Below are 19159 nucleotides of genomic sequence, written 5' to 3'. Positions count from 1 at the left end.
TGAATGTCAACAACAACAGCAAAAAAAAAAACAAAAAACAGCACAATGAAGTTCTGAGATTCACGTCTAGTGTGTTTTGTGAAAAGGGACAAGACTTTCAAGTGTCCACCACGCCTGCAAGCTTTCCCTCATACATGACTCATTGGAAACATGAGGTTGTAAATTACTTCAAACTGGTGGGGCCTGTTCTTAGGGATGCCAATTAGCATGGACTCTGGATTGACAAGGATGAGACCCTTGTGTGAGCCATTCAACTCTCTGTGAAGTTACCAGTGATGAAACTGATGTTCTGAGGCAAAATCCCTCATCAGTGGGATTATTAGCTACATGGGCAAGAAAACGACACTGCTTAGTGAAAAAGAAGAAAAACATTTTAAGAAAAATCACCTTATCAATAGAATTTGTTTTGGCAGCTTTAATGATGAGTGTAATAAGCAGCCAGCCACCATGCCTCATTCTTCTCAGCTGCATCTAATCTCACACCTGTTCATACTCATTAATCCTTAACATCTGATAGCATTTCCAGAATTTCCATGGAAAGGGAGCATTTTCTCCTCATCTCAGTAATTAACTGTGCCGTGCATACAGCTGAGGAGAAAACCTAGCAAGTGCCCAGGAATGATAAGCAGGGTCCTAACTGAGCTGCAGGGTCCAGGCTGTCCATGGGGTGCAAACTGTGGTCTGTGGGACACCCAGAGAAAGAAAGGCCTGTTCTCTCTCTCTGACACCCCTGAAGCTGCAGGTCAGCAGCAATGCTCACTGAGCCAACAACTGGAGCTCTCTCTTCATCTAATCAAATGCATTCTAATTGCAGGTTTGATATTGTTTACAGATACACAATGTATTAGTCTGTTCTCATGCTGCCAATAAAAACATACCCGAGACTGGATAATTTATAAAGGAAAGATATTTAATGGGCTTACAGCTCCACATGGCTGGGGAGGCCTCACAATCATGGCAGAAAGCAAAGGAGGAGCAAAGTCACATTGTACATGGCAGTAGGCAAAAGAGCTTGTGCAGGGGAACTCCCATTTATAAAACCATCAGATCTCATGAGATTTATTCAATATCACAAGAACAGCACGAGAAAGACCCAACCTCATAATTCAATTACCTCCCACCAAGTCCTCCCTGGCAGGTGGGAATTATGGGAGCTACAATTCAAGATGAGATTTGGGTGGGGACACAGCCAAACCATATCCATTATTGAATTTTCTCCCTGGAAAAATCCCTAAGCCACATGAACAGTAATTATGTTTAGTAGAGTACCCAAATTAATGGGGATTTGAAGGTTTCCAATGACCCACACTGTCTATTAAGGACTGATACTAGAATTACTAGAATTATGTAGGAAGTTGCAAAGACATTCGCAGCCACGTGGGGTGATCTTCTTGGGAGGGAGCAGGACAGAGGCAGTAAAAGTTACTCCTGCAATGCCCTTCTTGCAATGACTCTGCCTCAGTCACAGCATGTTTTTCTAAGAATCTGTTTGTCAGAATGGTGCTCTGATATATTCCCTGTCAGTGCTTACTTCTGGAGGAGGCTGTGGTTTATGTGAACACTGGAACGCTTCTGGGCATGGGCTGTGGCTCAGCGAATGTCATCAGTGACTGACCCTGGAGACCAGGCTCTGCTGAGGCTCTGCCATGACTGGCTCTGCCTTCTCTGTTTTCTGAGTCTTTCTTACCTGAAACAGAGAAAAGCAGAAAAGACACGCCTCCAGGGAAGCGATTTTGGTTGCCGCTGGGGGAGTTTTGCCAGGGCTGACATCTGATTCTGAGAAAACACACACTCCATTTCTGGCTCAGAGCCACAACTGGCCTCCTTCCCTGAATCCCTTACTGAGGGAGACCCACCTTCTCAGCCAGCCAGTCCTGGAAACTGTGCCCTGAACCAGCCCACAAAGCTCCTCGCCCTCTGTGGGAAATGCTACTCTTACTTTACCACCTCAGATGTGTCTACCTGCATGTCTGTCTGCAAGAATTAAGGACTGTCCTGGGGTGCAGAGGACTTTGTCATGGGGCGCAGAGGACTTTGTCATGGCTCATACTGCATTCCGGGATCGTGCACAAGGCCTGGCACATCAGAGGCACATCGTGGATGTCTTCCTAATAAACAAGCAGATGTGTGGGTCCACAGACTCCTTTCCCATGCGTCCTCCCGCCCTCAGACTTCACTTGGCCTTTCATTATTCTCCTTCCCCTCCATTCCAACGTGGCATCTGATTTTACCTGGACAGATAGTGGGGAAAAAGCAGAAAGCAGCATGGGATCTTCTCAGGAACATCTTCATGCTGGCCCCAACAGACACAAATAGTTCAGAGAGCAGTCCTCACTCCCAGATGTACTGATCTGAGATCATCCCAGGGCACAGGTCTCCCGACCTGCCAAGGGGTGACCCACATCCAACTAGAGCCCACTACAAACTGACCACAGAGAACCAGACATAGTCTGATTATTTGCATTTAAACAACCTTCCATCTTTCTCTACTTCCTTCCACCCTACCTCCTTCCCTCCCTCCCTTCCTCCATCCCTTCCTTCCCTGTTACTCAACCAGTTACCAGATTTCATGGGAGAAAGAGTTGGTTCTCTCCCCTCACTCTCCCAGGTGCTCCCAAATTTAACCCACTTAATCTGATCCAAAACAAGACACTGACCTGCAAGACTTGTGGGCGGGACCCTCCAGAGGGCGGAGCTTACTGCTCTCCCGCACACTGACTGGCCCTGGGACTCTGAACATCTCACTCTACCAAGCTTTCTCGTTTTCCGAAAGTGAGATGACCCGATGTGCCCTGGTTTCCTCCTGAGTCCCTCAGGGAATCCCATGGAATCCCAGAAAACCGCATGTGAGGGGCTCTGCAAATGTAAATTCCTACCCGAGGGAGTAGTCATTGTTTCTCAGCCGGTAAGTGTTTGGAATTTTGTAGTAAATTAGAGGAGAAACTGTCCTGCCACCTTATTTTTTTTCAATTTAGAGACAGGGTCTCACTGTGTTGCCCAGGCTGGAGTGCAGTGGCACAAACACCACTCACTGCAGCCGCGAACTCCCAGGCTCAAGCCATCCTCCCACCTCAGCTTCCCAAGTAGCTAGGACAGGAGCACGCCATCAACTCCAGTTATTTCTTTAAAAATTTCTGTAGAGTTAGGGGTCTCACTATGTTACCCAGGCTTGTCTCAAACTCCTGACCTCAATCAATCCTCCCACTTCAGCCTCCCGAAGTGTTGGAATTACGACGTGAGCCACCGCACCCAGCCCAGAGAGCTCTTTTTAAAACATAATTCTATTTATGACATTTTCTAATTAAGACCTATTTATGGGACATGGCCCCCAGTCCACATATAGAGAGGAAAAAAAGTAGATTAAATAGAAACACAGAACACTGAAGGCATAATGAGGCTCCAGTAACAAGTTAAATCTCCCCATGAACCAGAAGCAGAAGAGAAACCCAAGTCAGTGGGCTCTGCTGGAGCCGGGGGCCTGCAGACGGCTGTTCTGGAAGGAGGCTGGGCAGTCTGCAGTTTGGTGCCACTGGGGTAAGGAAGACACAGTTACTCCACTCAAGGATCTGGGACTAGCATCACTCACCAGCTCCCACCCCCGCTCCCAATACCCACCCATAAAAGAAACTAAAACCTGTGGCTGACCCTCCTCTTGGATCTAGAGTTTTGAATAAGCTACAAACCAAGGAAGGAAAAAGAAGACAGAAACGTAGTGTTCAAACAAGACAGGAAGGAAGCCACAGTGTATCCCCAAAGCCACCGTGGGGAGGAGCACCGCAGCACCGCCAGGTTTAGCGCAGGGAGTCCTGAACAGCTGCACAAAGGTGACCACAAAACCCCAGGCCCGGGGGGCGTGAGCACAGAAGGAAACAGAAAGAAGAAAACAAAAACAAAGGCCTCCCACTCCAAATAAGGCTGCAAAGCAAAATTCCAAAACAGAGGAAGAAATCTAATATGGAGAAAGACAGCCAAGAAAATCAACCTTCAACACGTGAATACGCCCCCGAGGTAATTAAGTGCGTGGATCGAGCTGGCAAAACTTTAAAATAGGTAGGTTCGGCTGCCCAATGAGATAAATGAATCACTTCCATTTTAAAAGTGTGAGAAATTAAAAGCAGATGTAAATGAAACAAAAAAATGCCCGCAACACAGTACAGAAAGATTACGTGCACTAACATCCACAGAGAATGAGCGGAGCTCGGTGTCCAACAGGAATTCTCTAAGAAGGAAGCAGACAAAATGCTGAAGAAACATTATTCAGAATTTAAAATTTTCCAGATTTGAAGAGACATGAATCCTCAGATGGACAGCACGCCCCAACTACCCATCAGAACAAAGAATGGTAAAGCCATTTCCAGAACTGTCACAGCAAAACTACAGAACATGAAGAGTAAAAAGAAAATGTTTACAGCTGCCAGAGAGAAAAGACAGATGACCTGCAAAGGAGCTACAGTTAGAACAACACTGGAACTTCTCATCAGCAACAATACGTGATGGAAGACAAGGAAATCCTGTCTTCAACTGGATAAGAAAATTAGTAACTGTCGATCTCATGTTTCATACACAGATAAACTATTAATTCAAGACTCATGGTGGGGAAATCTGTGTTTAGAAAAATCAAGAGCTAGATACCCACAGACCCTCACTAAGAAAACAATTAAAGGGTTATTTCAGGGGGAAGAAAAAGTAAACTCCAAGGTATATGTATATAGAGTTTTAAAAGTAAAGATGATTTGGGAAAAAGGTAATTTGTTTTTCAAGATGAAGTTCCACTCTTGTTGCCCATGCAATGGCTGATCTCTGCTCACCACAACCTCCCCCTCCCCAGTTCAAGCCATTCTCCTGCCTCGGCCTCCCAAGTAGCTGGGATCACAGGCATGTGCCACCAAGCCAGGCTAATTTTTTGTATTTTTAGTAGAGACTGGGTTTCCCCATGTTGGTCAGGTTGGTCTCAAACTCCCAACTTCAGGTGATCTGCCCGCCTTGGCCTCCCAAAGTGCTGGGATTACAGGTGTGAGCCACCGCGCCCAGCCCGGGTGGTGAGCGCCTATAATCACAGCTACTCAGGAGGCTGAAGCAGGAAAATCCCTTGAAGGCGGGAGGCAGAGGTTGCAGTGAATCAAGATTGCGTCAGTGCACTCCAGCCTGAGCTACAGAACGAGACTCCGTCTCAAAAAAAAAAAAAAAAAAATTCAAAATAGGATGGTAAAAAATATTTTCATTATAAATGTTTTAGTAAACATATTTATTAAGTGAAAAAAAATATTTTTTAGAAAAGAAACTAAAGCCAATGCTAAGATGGATACAATAGTCCACAAATGGTTGATATGAGCCCATGTCATATTCAGGGCAGTAAGAAATACTATATTAGAAAAACATAAAGTTAAGGGTGTTGGTTAAAACATTAAAAATAACTGAAAAATGGAAACACGATGTGTAGCTTCCAAATCAGTACAGGTTTAAAGGGGGGACTCTAGAAAACTTCGCTGATCCAATAAAGAGCAGAAAAGTGAAAACAGAAAGGCAAATAAAGATGGTATAAAGAAAATTCAAGCCAGGCGTGGTGGCTCACACCTGTAATCCCAGCACTTTGGGAGGTCGAGGTGGGTGGATCAGTTGATGTCAGGAATTCAAGATCAGCCTGGCCAGCATGGTGAAACCCTATCTCTACTAAAAATACAAAAATTAGCTGGGCATGGTGGTGCACACCTGTAATCCTAGCTACGCAGGAGGCTGAGGCAGGAAAATCACTTGAACCCGGGAGGCAGAGGTTGCAGTGAGTCGAGATTGTGTCAGTGCACTTCAGTTTGGGCTACAGAATAAAACTCTGTCTCAAAAAAAAAAAAAAAATAGGGTGGTAAAAAAATGTATGAGTAAATACATTAAATGTAAAAGGATTTACCCATATATTCAAAGATAGAGATTATCCAATGATGTTTTTTCTTTTTTAATTGCATTTTATGTTTTGGGATACATTCAAAGAACATGCAAGATTGTTGCATAGGTACACACATGGCAGTGTGATTTGCTGCCTTCCTCCCCATCACTTATATCTGGCATTTCTCCCCATGCTATCTCTCCCCAACTCCCCACCCGTCGCCATCCCTCCCCTATTTCCCCCCAACAGATCCCAGTGTGTGATGCTCCCCTCCCTGTGTCCATATGTTCTCATTGTTCAATACCCACGTATGAGTGAGAACATGCGGTGTTTGATTTTCTGTTCTTGTGTCAGTTTGCTGAGAATGATGGTTTCCAGGTTCATCCATGTCCCTACAAAGGACACGAATTCACCCGTTTTTTTATGGCTGCATAGTATTCCATGGTGTATATGTGTCACATTTTCCCTTATCCAATGATTTTAAAAATAGGCCAGGGGTGCTGGCTCACCCCTATAATCCCAGCACTTTGAAAGGTCAAGGCAGGAGGATCCCTTGAGGCCAGGAGTTCGAGACCAGACTGGGAGACATAGCAAGACTCCATCTCTACAAAAAAATAAAAATGATTTGGGTGTGGTGATACACACTGTGTCCCAGCTGCTCAGGACTATGAGGCAGGAGGATAGCTTGAGCCCAGGAGGTAGAAGATACTGTGAGCTATGATCTCACCAATGTACTCCCACTGGGCAAATAGTAAGAGCCCGTTTTTGAAAATAAAAACTTCTGCTGTATGCTATTTGTACAAGAACATCTAAAACAAAAGACCCCAGAGAATTAAAAAGAAAGGAGAAATAATACAACAGGCAAACACATATATTAAAAACAAGCCTATTACAGCAATGTTAATAGTAGGCAAAATATGAATTAAGAAAAAATGAGTAAGAAGAGATGGAAGAGGGTTGGGAAGGAACGGTCGTATACAATTCTGCACTCAAAGAACTAGCAATATACATTCTTTTTACCTCAAATATTTTGTAATAATGAGATTTTAGGTCACAAAGGAAGTCTCAATGAAGGTCAAAGATTTAGTATAATATAAACCACACTTTCTCATCAAAATGTAATCAAATTTCTAGAAATATACAAAGATAGCACCGGAAAAGTGTGATTAGAAACAGTAAGTGCCCAAAATTAACTCATAAGTAAAACAGAAATTCACCATAAAAATTAGCACTATTTAGAACTAAACAATCATAATGAATTAACGACATGTAAAAACTTATGAGATTAAGCCATGAGAGTATTTAGTTTAAAATTATAATTTTAAATGTATTAATGTATAAAACATGTAAGATGAAATATAGTTGGGTTAAGCACTCAATTTAGATGCTTGGTGGGAAGAATATATATAAGAAGAAGGAGGGAAATAAAGATAGAAATAAAATTAAAGCAAAAAAGTAACATAAGGGAATCTAAAACTTATTATTTGAAAATGACAAATCACTTGTAAGACTGATTAAAAAAAAAATTAGAAAATATATATTAATATTAAAAATAAAAGGAAGCCATGATTATAGGCATATAAATTTTAATTGAGAGAATTCAATAAACAATTTTATGAAAATAAATTTTAAAACTTGGTAAAATAACTTTTAGAAAATAAAAATTACCAATTGTATTCAGCTGTTCTTGCACTGCTATTAACACCTGAAACTAAACCATTCATGAGAACTCTTCCCTGCTATGAGCTAATCACCTCCCACCAGGCCCACCTCCAACACTGGAGATTATATTTCAGCATGAGATTTGGTGGAGACACAGATCCAAACCGTTTCACCAATATTGACTGTAGAAGAAATAGATAACTGAATAAATCAATAATCCATTTTAAAATGAAATAGGTAGTCCAATCTTCATCTCCAAGAGTCATCAGACCGAGAGCACTTTAAAGGAGAGTTTTGCCAGACATCGGTGGAATAGGTAATTTGATAATTTCTCTTTTACTATTTCTGCTTTGAAAGAGAAGAAAAAGGTACCCATTTGGGGCTATTAGTTAAAACCTTATTACCCGAAAGAGACAGGATCGATGTCATAGAAGAAAGTTACAGATAAATCTTGTGTATGTACAAACATGCAAAAATCCTTCAAAGTTAATTTTTAAAAAGCAAATCAAATTTACATGTTTGTAAAGGTAATACACCATGTAACAATATAATCATGACCAAGACCAAGTAGAGTAGATAAGGATTTTAAGAATATTTCAACATCAGAAAAAGTCTATTTATATAATACAGCATAGTCAGAGTTTGAAGGGAAGAAAATCAAACTGTCAATGAATGGACAAAGAACACTAGATAGGCCGGGCACGGTCACTCATGCCTGTAATCCCAGAACTTTGGGAGGCCAAAGCAGGTGGATCCTCTGAGGTCAGGAGTTCCGGTTCAACCCAGCCAACATGGCGAAACCCCACCTCTACTAAAAATACAAAAATTAGCTAGGCATGGTAGAATGCACCTGTATTTCCAGCTACTCAGGAGGCTGAGGCAGGAGAATCCCTTGAACTTGGTAGGCAGAGGTTGCAGTGAGCAGAGATCACACCCCTGCACTCCAGCCTGGGTGACAGAGCGAGACTCAGATTCAGAAAAAAAAAAAAAACTGATGAAATTCAACATCTTTTCATTATTAAAATATGTAGAAAACTAGAGATGGGAATAGGAAAATTCTTGAACTAAAATACCTCACCACAAACTTACATAAATGTTGCACTTTAGTTTGAAATTTAGAAAATTGTTATTCAAGTCAAGCACTTTCTAGTTTCCAGTTACCACAATTTGTATTTAACATTACACTGAATGCCCTACTCAATTCGATAGGACAGGAAAAATAAATAATAAGTATGAAAATTAGAAAGAAAAAGACAAAATTTGCCTTTATTTGTAGGTGCTATGATTGTTCACAGAGGAAATCCAAAAGACTGGAGTTACAATTGTAACCCTTTCAATATAATATGGAAATTTTGCAATAAAATAGGTGCATTGACAATGCTTCTCAGCTTTGATCCTATAGTTGTTATATACATATATCTATATATGGATTTATAAACAACACAAGTTATTCATATAATTTATGCCTTAAATGAGAATATCTACTTTCGAGTAGTTAAGAGGAAAATACAGACTTAAAAATTTATCTATTGTTTTAACTATTTTTCTTGTTCTTAACTCTTTCAGAAAGATCTGGTATCATTTTCTTTAAGCATGACAAAACTTCTTTTAGCATTTTTATAACTAAAACATTTCTTGAAATTTAGCATTGCTAATTCTGCTGGCAATAAACTCCCTTCATTTCTTTCATCTGATAATGTTTTTGTGTTGTTATTATTCCTATTAAGAATATTTTATCTGGATATAAAATTCTGGGTTGACAGATTTTTTTTTTTCTTTCAGCACCTTACATATGTTATTTCACTAACTTCTGGACTCTATTGTTTTATGAAGTCATCAGTCATTTTAATAATTTCTTCCTTATATATAATGTATCATTTTTCTGTTTTCAAGACTTCCCTTTATCTTTGGTTCTCCTCAGTTTGACTGTGATGTGCTTAGGCATGTTTTTCTGTCAATTTATCCTACTTGGGATTTATTGAAATTCTTGAATCTGTAAATTTGTATCTTTTATCAAATTTGGAAAATTTCTAGCATTATATCTTTTTTTTTTTTTGAGACAGGATCTTACTCTGTCACCCAGAGCAATCACAGCTCACTGCAGCCTTGACCTCCCAGGCTCAGGTGATTCTCTCACCTCAACTTCCTGAGTAGCTGGGACTACAGACATGTGCCACCATATCCAGCTAATTTTTTGTATTTTTGGTAGAGACTCTTCTCGCCATGTTGTTGCCCAGGCTGGTCTTGAACTCCTGAGCTCAAGTGATCCACTCATCTCAGCCTCCCAAAGTGCTGCAATTATGCGTGAGCAAACACACCCAGCACATTGTCTTTAAGTAATTTTTTCTGTCCATTATCTCTCTTCTATACTTCTGGGACCCCAGTTATACATATGTTAGAGATCATTATTTCTCCATAGTTCTCTGGGGCTCTGTTTATTTTTTCTCATCTTTTTTCTCTTTGTTATTCATACTGCATAATTTCTGTTGATTAATCATTAAGATAACTATAATTTCCTTTCATCTCCATTCAATTGTTAAGACCGTATAGTGAATTTTTAATTTAATATATTTTATTTTTTAGTTCTAGAATTTTCATATTTCTAAGTTCTTATTCTCCTGCTGAAATTTCCTCTTCCTTTGTCCATTCTGAGCATATTTTCTTTTACAGCATTTTTAAAGTTGCTGTTTTATACAGTTTGCCTGATAATTTCCACAGCCAGGAATGGTCTCTGTTGATTTCCTTTCCCCTGAGAATGGGTCACATATACCTGAATCTTTGCAGTCAAATAATATTGGATTTTATCTTGGACACTGTGAATATTAGAGAATCCCTGGGTTTTATCATTAGTTCTTCAAAAAGTATGGATTGTTTGTTTGTTTATGAGACAATTAATATGACTGGGCTCCAAGTAAAAACTCTGTAAGTTTGATAGCAACTCAAATCTCAGTTCACTTCTTTTATTGTGAGTTGAGCTTCTCAGAGTCTGCCTCACATACATATGGCTCAAGTGTTAGTCAAGATTTGGGCCGAGTTTATACAATTTGAAGGTTTCCTTTCTGGCTCTCTGCTATCTGAGATTACTCCTTAACTTTCCAGAGACCGCTGTTGCCTAAATTTTTCCTCCTGTTCTTCATGCCAGAAATACTATAGATTTTTCTCTCCAAATTTTAGCTGCCTCACATTGTGCAGAATCCCTTCAGGTTGCCTAAAAATAAGATACCTATCTGGAGTCATTGCCTTCTTCCAAGCATCAACTCCCTTTCATAATATTCCTGCTGTGGTTCACCATCGTCGGTCCAGAAAACACCATCCAACTGTCTTTGTTTCCTCTTTTTTACTTTATTTAATTTTCCTTTTGTTTGACTGTTCAATGTGTATCATTATTAAAGGTGAAAGCTCAGTCTGACAGGAGCTTACCTGGCTATTAGAAGAGGAAACAATATTTTTTAAATCTTACCAATTGTTTGAAATTACAAAAGAGTACATTAAGGTGCTAGATACGAAGTCAACATCACTTTATTTTACACCAGTAATACCCACTTAAAATGTAATCGAAAATATAATTTTTTAATTCCCACAGAAAATTCCTATCTAAATTAGAAATACCTGGTATTAATCCAACAGATATAAATATATAAGAACTTCATAAAAAGTAATTATTAACAGACATACAAGAATTTTGGAATACATGAGAGAGCAACTATATAGACAGAAAAACTTGAAGAACAGTTCTTTAAAAATTAATCTATAAATTTAAAGCCATTCTGATCAAAAGCCCCAGAGAGGTTTCATTGACAAGCTGCTCCTTAAACTCATATGGAGAACAAATGTCAAGAGCTAGAACAACAACTTATGAGTTAAAATACCAAGATATTTTATGAAGTTACATGGTCTATAGTAGTGAAATCTACAAGTAAACCCATGGAACAGAATAGGGAATTCAGAAAGAGAACTGCACATATATGAAAACTAGAGATATAGAAAAAGTAACAAAGGGAAGGGAAGGGGAAAAGATGAAAAACTCAAATGGTACTTGAATGATTGACTATTCATAAGGAACACAGAGTAAAATTACATCCATACCCCAAAACAAATTCAGCTGGATTCAAGACCTAAAAGTGAAGTACCAGACTCTTAAAAATTTAGAAAATAATATGAGAAATATAACTTAGAATAATATCTTGGGCAATGGGTTCTTAAACTAGACAATGAAAAATACAAACTATAAATGAAAACATGACATCCTTTCACTAAATTAAAAGTTACAGCTTATTGTTTGCAGGAGAATTGCTTGAACCCAGGAGGTAGAGATTGCAGTGAGCCGAGATTGCACCACTGCACTCCAGCCTGGCACCTGGCAACAGACTGAGACTCTGTCTCAAAAAAACGTCATAAACAAGATAAATCACTGACCTGAAGAAATTACTTACTGTGCATACATAACTTTGTTTATTACATTGTATAATTTTCATTATGTTTGAAATACCGTATTTCAACACAATCATTTTGAAGATACTTCCATTGCTGTTCACTTGTCTTAGAAGAAAGACAAAAAAAACTCCAAGCTGCTCCTTTTCCAGCTATTTTCTTTCCAGACTCAATTCCCCACCGTCCGTGACTTTTCCTGTCTCGCGATCTTCACATAAACTGCGCTATTCCTTCTAATAAACACACCTGCCTCTCCACTTAGAGAACTCCTCCTCCACCATCGAGAGATGGAATCCTGCCATAACAATTTTTCTTGCCCATCCACCATAACACAAGTTACTCCCCCGTTACAAACTCTCACACACTGTGAACTTCTCTTTCATTGTCATAAACGTTAACTATGTATGTATTTTTTAAATGTCTGCTCTGTAAATTTCATGAAAGCAAATAAAATGTCTGTACTTTTCACCACTTAATCTAACACAAGGCTTGACACATAGTGTATGCCCAGTTGATGTATTATTGGGGAAAAAAGAGGAGTCGAAGAAAGAGAAAGAAGGAGGGGAAAAAAGAAGAAAAAAAAAAAAAACCTTCTCCCCAGGTGGGCCCAGTGTCTCACACCTGTAATCCCAGCACTCTGGGAGGCCGAGGCGGGTGGATCACAACGTCAAGAGATTGAGACCATCCTGGCCAACATAGTGAAACCCCGTCTCTACTCAAATACAAAAATCAGCTGGGCGTGGTGGCATGCACCTGTAGTTCCAGCTACTCGGGGGGCTGAGTCAGGAGAATTCCTTGAACCCGGGAGGCAGAGGTTGCAGTGAGCCGAGACTGCGCCACTGCACTCCAGCCTGGCGCCTGGCGAAAGAGCAAGGCTCTGTCTCAAAAAAAAAAAAAAAAAAAAATGCGGAGGGAAGGGAGGGAAGGAGAGAGAGGGGAAGAGGAAGGAAGGGAAGGAAGGAGAGAGGGAGGGAGGGAGGGTTCTGGCCATTATGAACTGCTGGTTGGGGATGTTGAGGTTGAAGTGGGAGTCCGAAGAAAGTGGAAGAGGAGAGGCAATGATGAAGCCAGATTACACCCAAGACAGCTTCAATTTCTTAAAATCTATATTGAAAGGAGCTCGGGGGCTGAATTCTATTGGCCTACACTCAATTTTTCAGTGTTCTGTTATCTACCATTTCTGCCCCGTAATTATATACTTCCATCAGGGGCCCAGTTGCAGGAAGTCATGATTAAGAGTTCCTGCTAAATTGGCCCCTTGTGTATTAGTCATTATTTTAACATTCACTGTAACAACATATTCAATAGCGTATCTGTATATTTAGAAAGGGGGAAAGGAGTCATTCTCTGTTAATACCAGACATTAGTTTTGCAAATGAAGCAATTAATTTGCGCGGATAAGGGTTTTTAAAGATTGGATCCACCAAAACACACACACGCTCAACGCTTTCACACACTAATACTTATGCACACACACACACGCACACACACCATTTAATTTGTTACTAATGCAGTAAGTACCCATTAGAAGATAAATCTAAAGAAAGCGATTCCTGAAGGGTTTAAAATTCATTTTGTATTTTGAAATAAGAGGACAAAAGTGACAGCGGTGTCACGACGATGATGATAAATGTTGACACAGAATAATAACTAATATTTAGTGTGTGTTAACTGTGTGCCGGGCATTATACGAAGTACTTTACATGCAATAATTATCTTACCTAATCCTTGTAAGACCTTATAAAATAAATAATTTTATTACTCCCTTTTGCAGTTGAAAAAAAATAAGGTATTCTTAGCCAAAGGTTATCTAACTGTAAAGCCTTGAAATGCCTAGCCATTTGTCTGTCTCACCTGCCCCCACCACATCCCCAAAATTGTGTCATTCATGTGCCACATGCCACATGCCACAAATATATGTACACATGCCCTTAAAGTTCATTTTCACAAAAATACTGTGGAAGCCAGATGTAGAAAAACTTTCATTCAAATGCTTAAAGACATTCACAGTAAAAGCAGATCTTCATACTGAATTCCCCAAGTTGTAGAATGATGAATCTAATTTCCTCCTCCGCGTTTTAATTCCGAACAGATGGCCACGCTAACTGTTTAGCCCAGTTGCTTAAGCTCCATTTTCCAGACAATTCCAAGTCCCCACAGATGCTTGAGCCTAAACATCATGAATTTATAAATGAACTTCCCACTCCCGATGTTTTGTTCATTGCAAAGCACCATACCTGACATAGTTGGTGAGTTAAGGTTCTCTATAGCAATAACACATAAAATGACACTTTCAGTTATGGTGACCACATGATTGACAACAATAAATGAAGATCCAGCAACCTGTATCTGAGAAAGAAAACGAATCTGGTCTATTTCCCATGGGAATTTAGAGGCCATCCAGATGGAAATAGCCTGTTTTCTAGGATTGGATGAGAGTCCAAGTGTCCCAAGTGAGTACTGAATGTCCACGATTCTCAAACAACCTTCATCACCTTAAAACGCTCAATTTGAAAGGCATATTGAACTCAGAGGGATTTTAAAAGCAAGGCAGGTATCTGTCTTTGCATATTGAAACAGAAGAGCATAATTGAAATTTGCAACACAAAGAAATAGCCAACGGTTGAGGTGACAGATACCCCATTTACCCTTATGTGATTAATACATTGTATGCCTGTATCAAAATATCTCATGCACCCCACAAATATATACACCTACTATGTACTCATGAACATTATTGTAAAAGTTTAAAAAGAAATATCAAAGAGAAGCTCTACAGAATTTTAGACGGGAAAGGGAATTTTCTTCTTGCCTTAGGTAGAATTGGCGAGAACAAAAACTAGTATTAAACTTAGGATAAAAAGAAATTATTAAATAAAAGAAAAATACTTCCATGATTTTTAAATGTATCTTTTCTCTTTTTTGCTTCTCTTTCTTCTAGACTCTTACCAGAAATAAACAAACTCTCATCTGGAGAGAGAGGCAAGAGGGACCGTAGTTAACCACCTCCAATTCTCAGATGTGAGATGCAGTGATCAATACTTCCAAGCCAGAGGCAGTGGCTTTACTGTCAAACAAAGAATGGCACTCCAGTGTCATTTTCCGACAGCTCCTGACGCTCATCACTGTAATATGGAACTGTGCGGTAAGACAGGAGAGGTAGACAGGGAGACTTAGTCCTCCCTAATCTTACCCTGTGTTAACTCCTTGATCTTGCCCAAGTTACTAATCTGAATCTCCGCTCTTTGGCTATCAAATAAGAGCAACCCTACCTATCTGATAACAAATGGAAACACCTAGAATAACACTAGACAGGCATAGAGCATCACAACTGCGCCTAATTCATGCAAGTAGAGTCATTTTAAGGAATAGAGTTTTGCTGGTCAACAGGGGATACCGTCACAAAATCAAAGAATTTTAGAATCAGAAGGAAACCTTTAGCTCATTCTAGTACAGTTCCTTCATGTTTAGAAAGTGGAAACTGAGAATCTTACCATCCATTAGCATCTTTTAATACTAAATGGAAGCACAGATTTAAAATGATAACCATTTAAAAAAAGAAAAAAAAGGCTGGTTCTAAAAAAATGGTCCTAACACACAGTAAAGTCCCCAGTGGACAGGGCCAAGCCAGAGCTCAATATATTTCTAGTGTAAGAATGACTTCATAGAAGACTTTGCCAATATAAACCCTATAGTCTGTAGTTTCTCAGGAGAACTCAAGGTCAGCCCATTGTTTTTAACTTAGGCGTCTGGCCACTTGGCTCCCACTTAACTGGCACTAAAATAGGGGTTTCTTTTTTCCCGTGGCTAATTTCCAGTCCTTCCCGTCAGAGCCCCAGTTATTACAACTATGTATAAAAATGTCATTTATTCCCACTGCTGAATTTTAATCTTTCTAAGTTGGTTCTACTCCTGAGAAACTAAGGAGTCGTACGTGAAGAGAAGCAATGGACATTCAGTTTCCTTCTAGGCCTGCCATCAGCCATCCAATGTCAAGTCTATCAGTTGGACTTTATTCCAGCCTCCCGGTCCTTGAAGGAATCCCACCTACAACATGAACAACCTAGTAATGCCATCCGGGAATCTGTCCAGGTTCAGGCATTCTTGGTGTCACAGACATTCTTTCCACTTTCCAATGGCCCTGTTTCACAGAAAGATTTCTTTTTCTTCTTCCCTAAAACCTGCCTCTCTAGAACTTCTCCACATAGTTCCTGGTTCTTCCCCTGGAGGTACAGCCTGTACCCTGATGTATTAATCATAATTTTTAGTTTTTATATTTTATAATGTTTTGACCTCTTGGGGGACCTAGATGGGTAAGAGAGACTGATATGCTCTTCAGGGCTGGCTAAGTCCTAAGACGATAAATGACTGGCCTATGTGAGTGCCTTTCATACACAAACCAACCAATCCAAAGTCTATACTCTAGCCACCTCCTTTTTCTAACACATACTAGGCCAATATTTTACCTGTGTGAAATCAACACAGAGCCAAGTACCAGACAACTAGGGATAGCCCCTCCAAACTCACTGGCATCATTCAACCTAGCCAGTCTTAAGCTGTTTCCCCTACGCTGCCATGTCTATTCCACAGAAAACACAGTGAAGACTGGCCCATGCCCTCTCCTCGCTCCTCTCCACCTCCCATCCAGCACTGGCCTTCCTCCATGTGGCCCTGTGTAGCCTGCCATGCCCCACCTCTCGAGAAGTAGAAGCAATGAAAATCTTTTCATCACATGAGCTGCTCCATCACCTCTATAAATTCAAATCAATGTGTGTTCCAGCACTTTGGGATACCAAGGTGGGAGAACTGCTTGAGCTCAGCAGTTCAAGATCAGCCTGGGCAATACGACAGGACCCCACTTCTACAAAAACTAAACAAAATTAGCCAGCTGTGGTGCTGCAGGCCTATGGTCCCAGCTACTTGGGAGGCTGAGGTAGGAGGATTGCTTGAGCCTGGGAGGTCAGAGCTTCAGTGAGCCGTGACGAAGCCACTCACTCCACTCTGGGTGACAGAGTGAGACTCTGCCTCAAAAAATAAATAAATACATGAATAAACAAAATTGGTGTGTGTGATCAGTGAGATGTCTGCAAATCCATTGAAAGCAGTTACCCAGTCCCTTCCAAAGCTTTCTTCTACACCCTTCACCCATATCCTTTATCACCTCCCTGAAGACTCTAGAGATATCTCTCCTGTCCATCTCAGAGTTGGAACTATTCAGAACTGAGCCCAGTCCTTCACATAGGATCTGGCTATTTTAGAACACTAAGGCATTCTCAACTTTACCAACCTGGACATTATACATTTATCCATTTAGCCATTATCTTTTTCAATAGTTCATTTACACCACTGGTTAAAACGAAGCTTGATTTTTAACGAAAACCTTCACTCCATTTCACATGAACGTTTGTTAAGCCAAAATTTCCCAGTCCGTTCTTGCACACCTGATTGTTTAAACGTTAAAATTCATCATTATCTTGATTAAATGTGCGGTTACCTACGAGGACTAGATAACTTTACTATATTATTTTATTATTATTATTATTATTTTGGAGGCAGAGTCTCACTATGTTGTGTAGGCTGGTATCGAACTCCTGGCCTCAAGCAATCCTGACTTGGACTCCCAACGTGCTGGATTGCAGGCCTGAGCCACCATGCTGGCCATATTTATTATCCATATTTAGTATTCTTTTTTTTGAGACGGAGTTTTGCTCTTTTTACCCAGGCTGGAGTGCAATGGCGCGATCTCAGCTCACCGCAACCTCCGCCTCCTGAGTTCAGGCAATTCTCCTGCCTCAGCCTCCCGAGTAGCTGGGACTACAGGCACGCGCCACCATGCCCAGCTAACTTTTTGTATCTTTAGTAGAGACAGGGTTTCACCATGCTGACCAGGATGGTCTCGATCTCTTGACCTCGTGATTCACCCGCCTCAGCCTCCCAAAGTGCTGGGATTACAGGCTTGAGCCACCGCGCCCGGCCCATATTTAGTATTCTTAATAACAACTATGACAACAGTAATAATAATAATAGCTAAAAGGTATTGGGCACTACGGTGCTAAGGATTTAACATGCCATATCCTATTAAGTTCTATTACAGTTACTAATGTTAACTCATCTTCCAGATGAGAACACTGAGAATTTTAGAGACTAAGTATAACTAGCTCAAGATTGTATGAATTAGTGTTAGAACAGGGATTTGAATGTAGGCTTAAAGGCACATCTCGTTAATTGCATCTTATTTTAGTTGTTTATGCATGAATCTCCTGGTTAAAATTGTAGAATCCCCAATATGACATGTACCCACTCCCGAGTATCTACACTGTGAGTGCTCAGATATTTGTTTTCACTGGATTCTATGTTAAATGTTGACAATTTCATCAGTCTTGCTGGCTACTCCACCTAGATTTCCACAAGTGTCTTCTTTGTCTTCATATAGCCATTAGTAAATATTTTGAAAGATAGGAAACTCTGTAACATTCCCCTGAGAACCTCTGCTCTTTGGGATAATATTGGTGACTTCTGATAGATGGTTGTTCACAAGCTATGGATCTTTCTAACTAGATTCCTTCTTTTGACATTTCTCCCTACACATAACAAGTGTTTCCTAGGTGTCAGCTGTCATTATTGTCATTATTTCCACCTGAACACTCACATTCTACCATGAGACAGTTTTTCCAGTGATTTATTAAAACATGATTACATCAAGTTTACAGCAATGCACTACTCTAACAGTCATCACTTTATCAAAGAAAAAAATAAAAACAGAGGAAAGGACTGTGCTTCCTTTTCTTTGTTCACCAATGCAGGCTCACAAGAATCCACCATTTCTATTCTGAGCACTCTCTACTGCATTTAATAATGTAGTACAACCTCAGATGGATGCAGATTATGATTAAATTCACGAGAATAACTTCCACCATCCTAATGAAGGCATACTCCAATAGTGCTTTGCAATTTCCAAAACAGTAAACACTCCTATAGTGCCCTGCACTGTTATACTCCAGTAGTGCTTTGCAATTTACCCAACAGAAATCTTTCAGAATATGTGAGGGTGCAATGACTCCCATGCTTCAAGGGGTCATTGACTGTGCCTCCTTAATCCAAAAGTTGAAAGCAATAAAATAGATATTTACATGCACAAGATTTTACATTCTTTTCAATATTCTTAGACCTGCAACTTTTGATGTGGAA

At 40.1% G+C, this 19159-nt stretch overlaps 1 long non-coding RNA gene across 3 annotated transcripts in view; it reads right to left on the bottom strand.

Annotated features, from left to right (window-relative positions):
* Positions 1-443: 443 nt before the first annotated feature.
* LOC118155305 (uncharacterized) overlaps positions 444-19159 on the bottom strand; it is a 43153-nt gene continuing 24437 nt past the window's right edge. For all 3 annotated transcript variants that reach the window (XR_004745597.3, XR_004745598.3, XR_004745599.3), the window contains one exon: positions 444-2108. This is a non-coding gene — a long non-coding RNA (uncharacterized LOC118155305). The remainder of the gene's footprint in view (positions 2109-19159) is intronic.

This window comes from Callithrix jacchus, chromosome 7, assembly GCF_049354715.1.
Source record: "Callithrix jacchus isolate 240 chromosome 7, calJac240_pri, whole genome shotgun sequence".
In the NCBI taxonomy this organism is placed as follows: Eukaryota; Metazoa; Chordata; class Mammalia; order Primates; family Cebidae; genus Callithrix; species Callithrix jacchus.
Note: the sequence above shows the minus strand (reverse complement) of the source record. Positions and strands in the feature narration are given on the sequence as shown.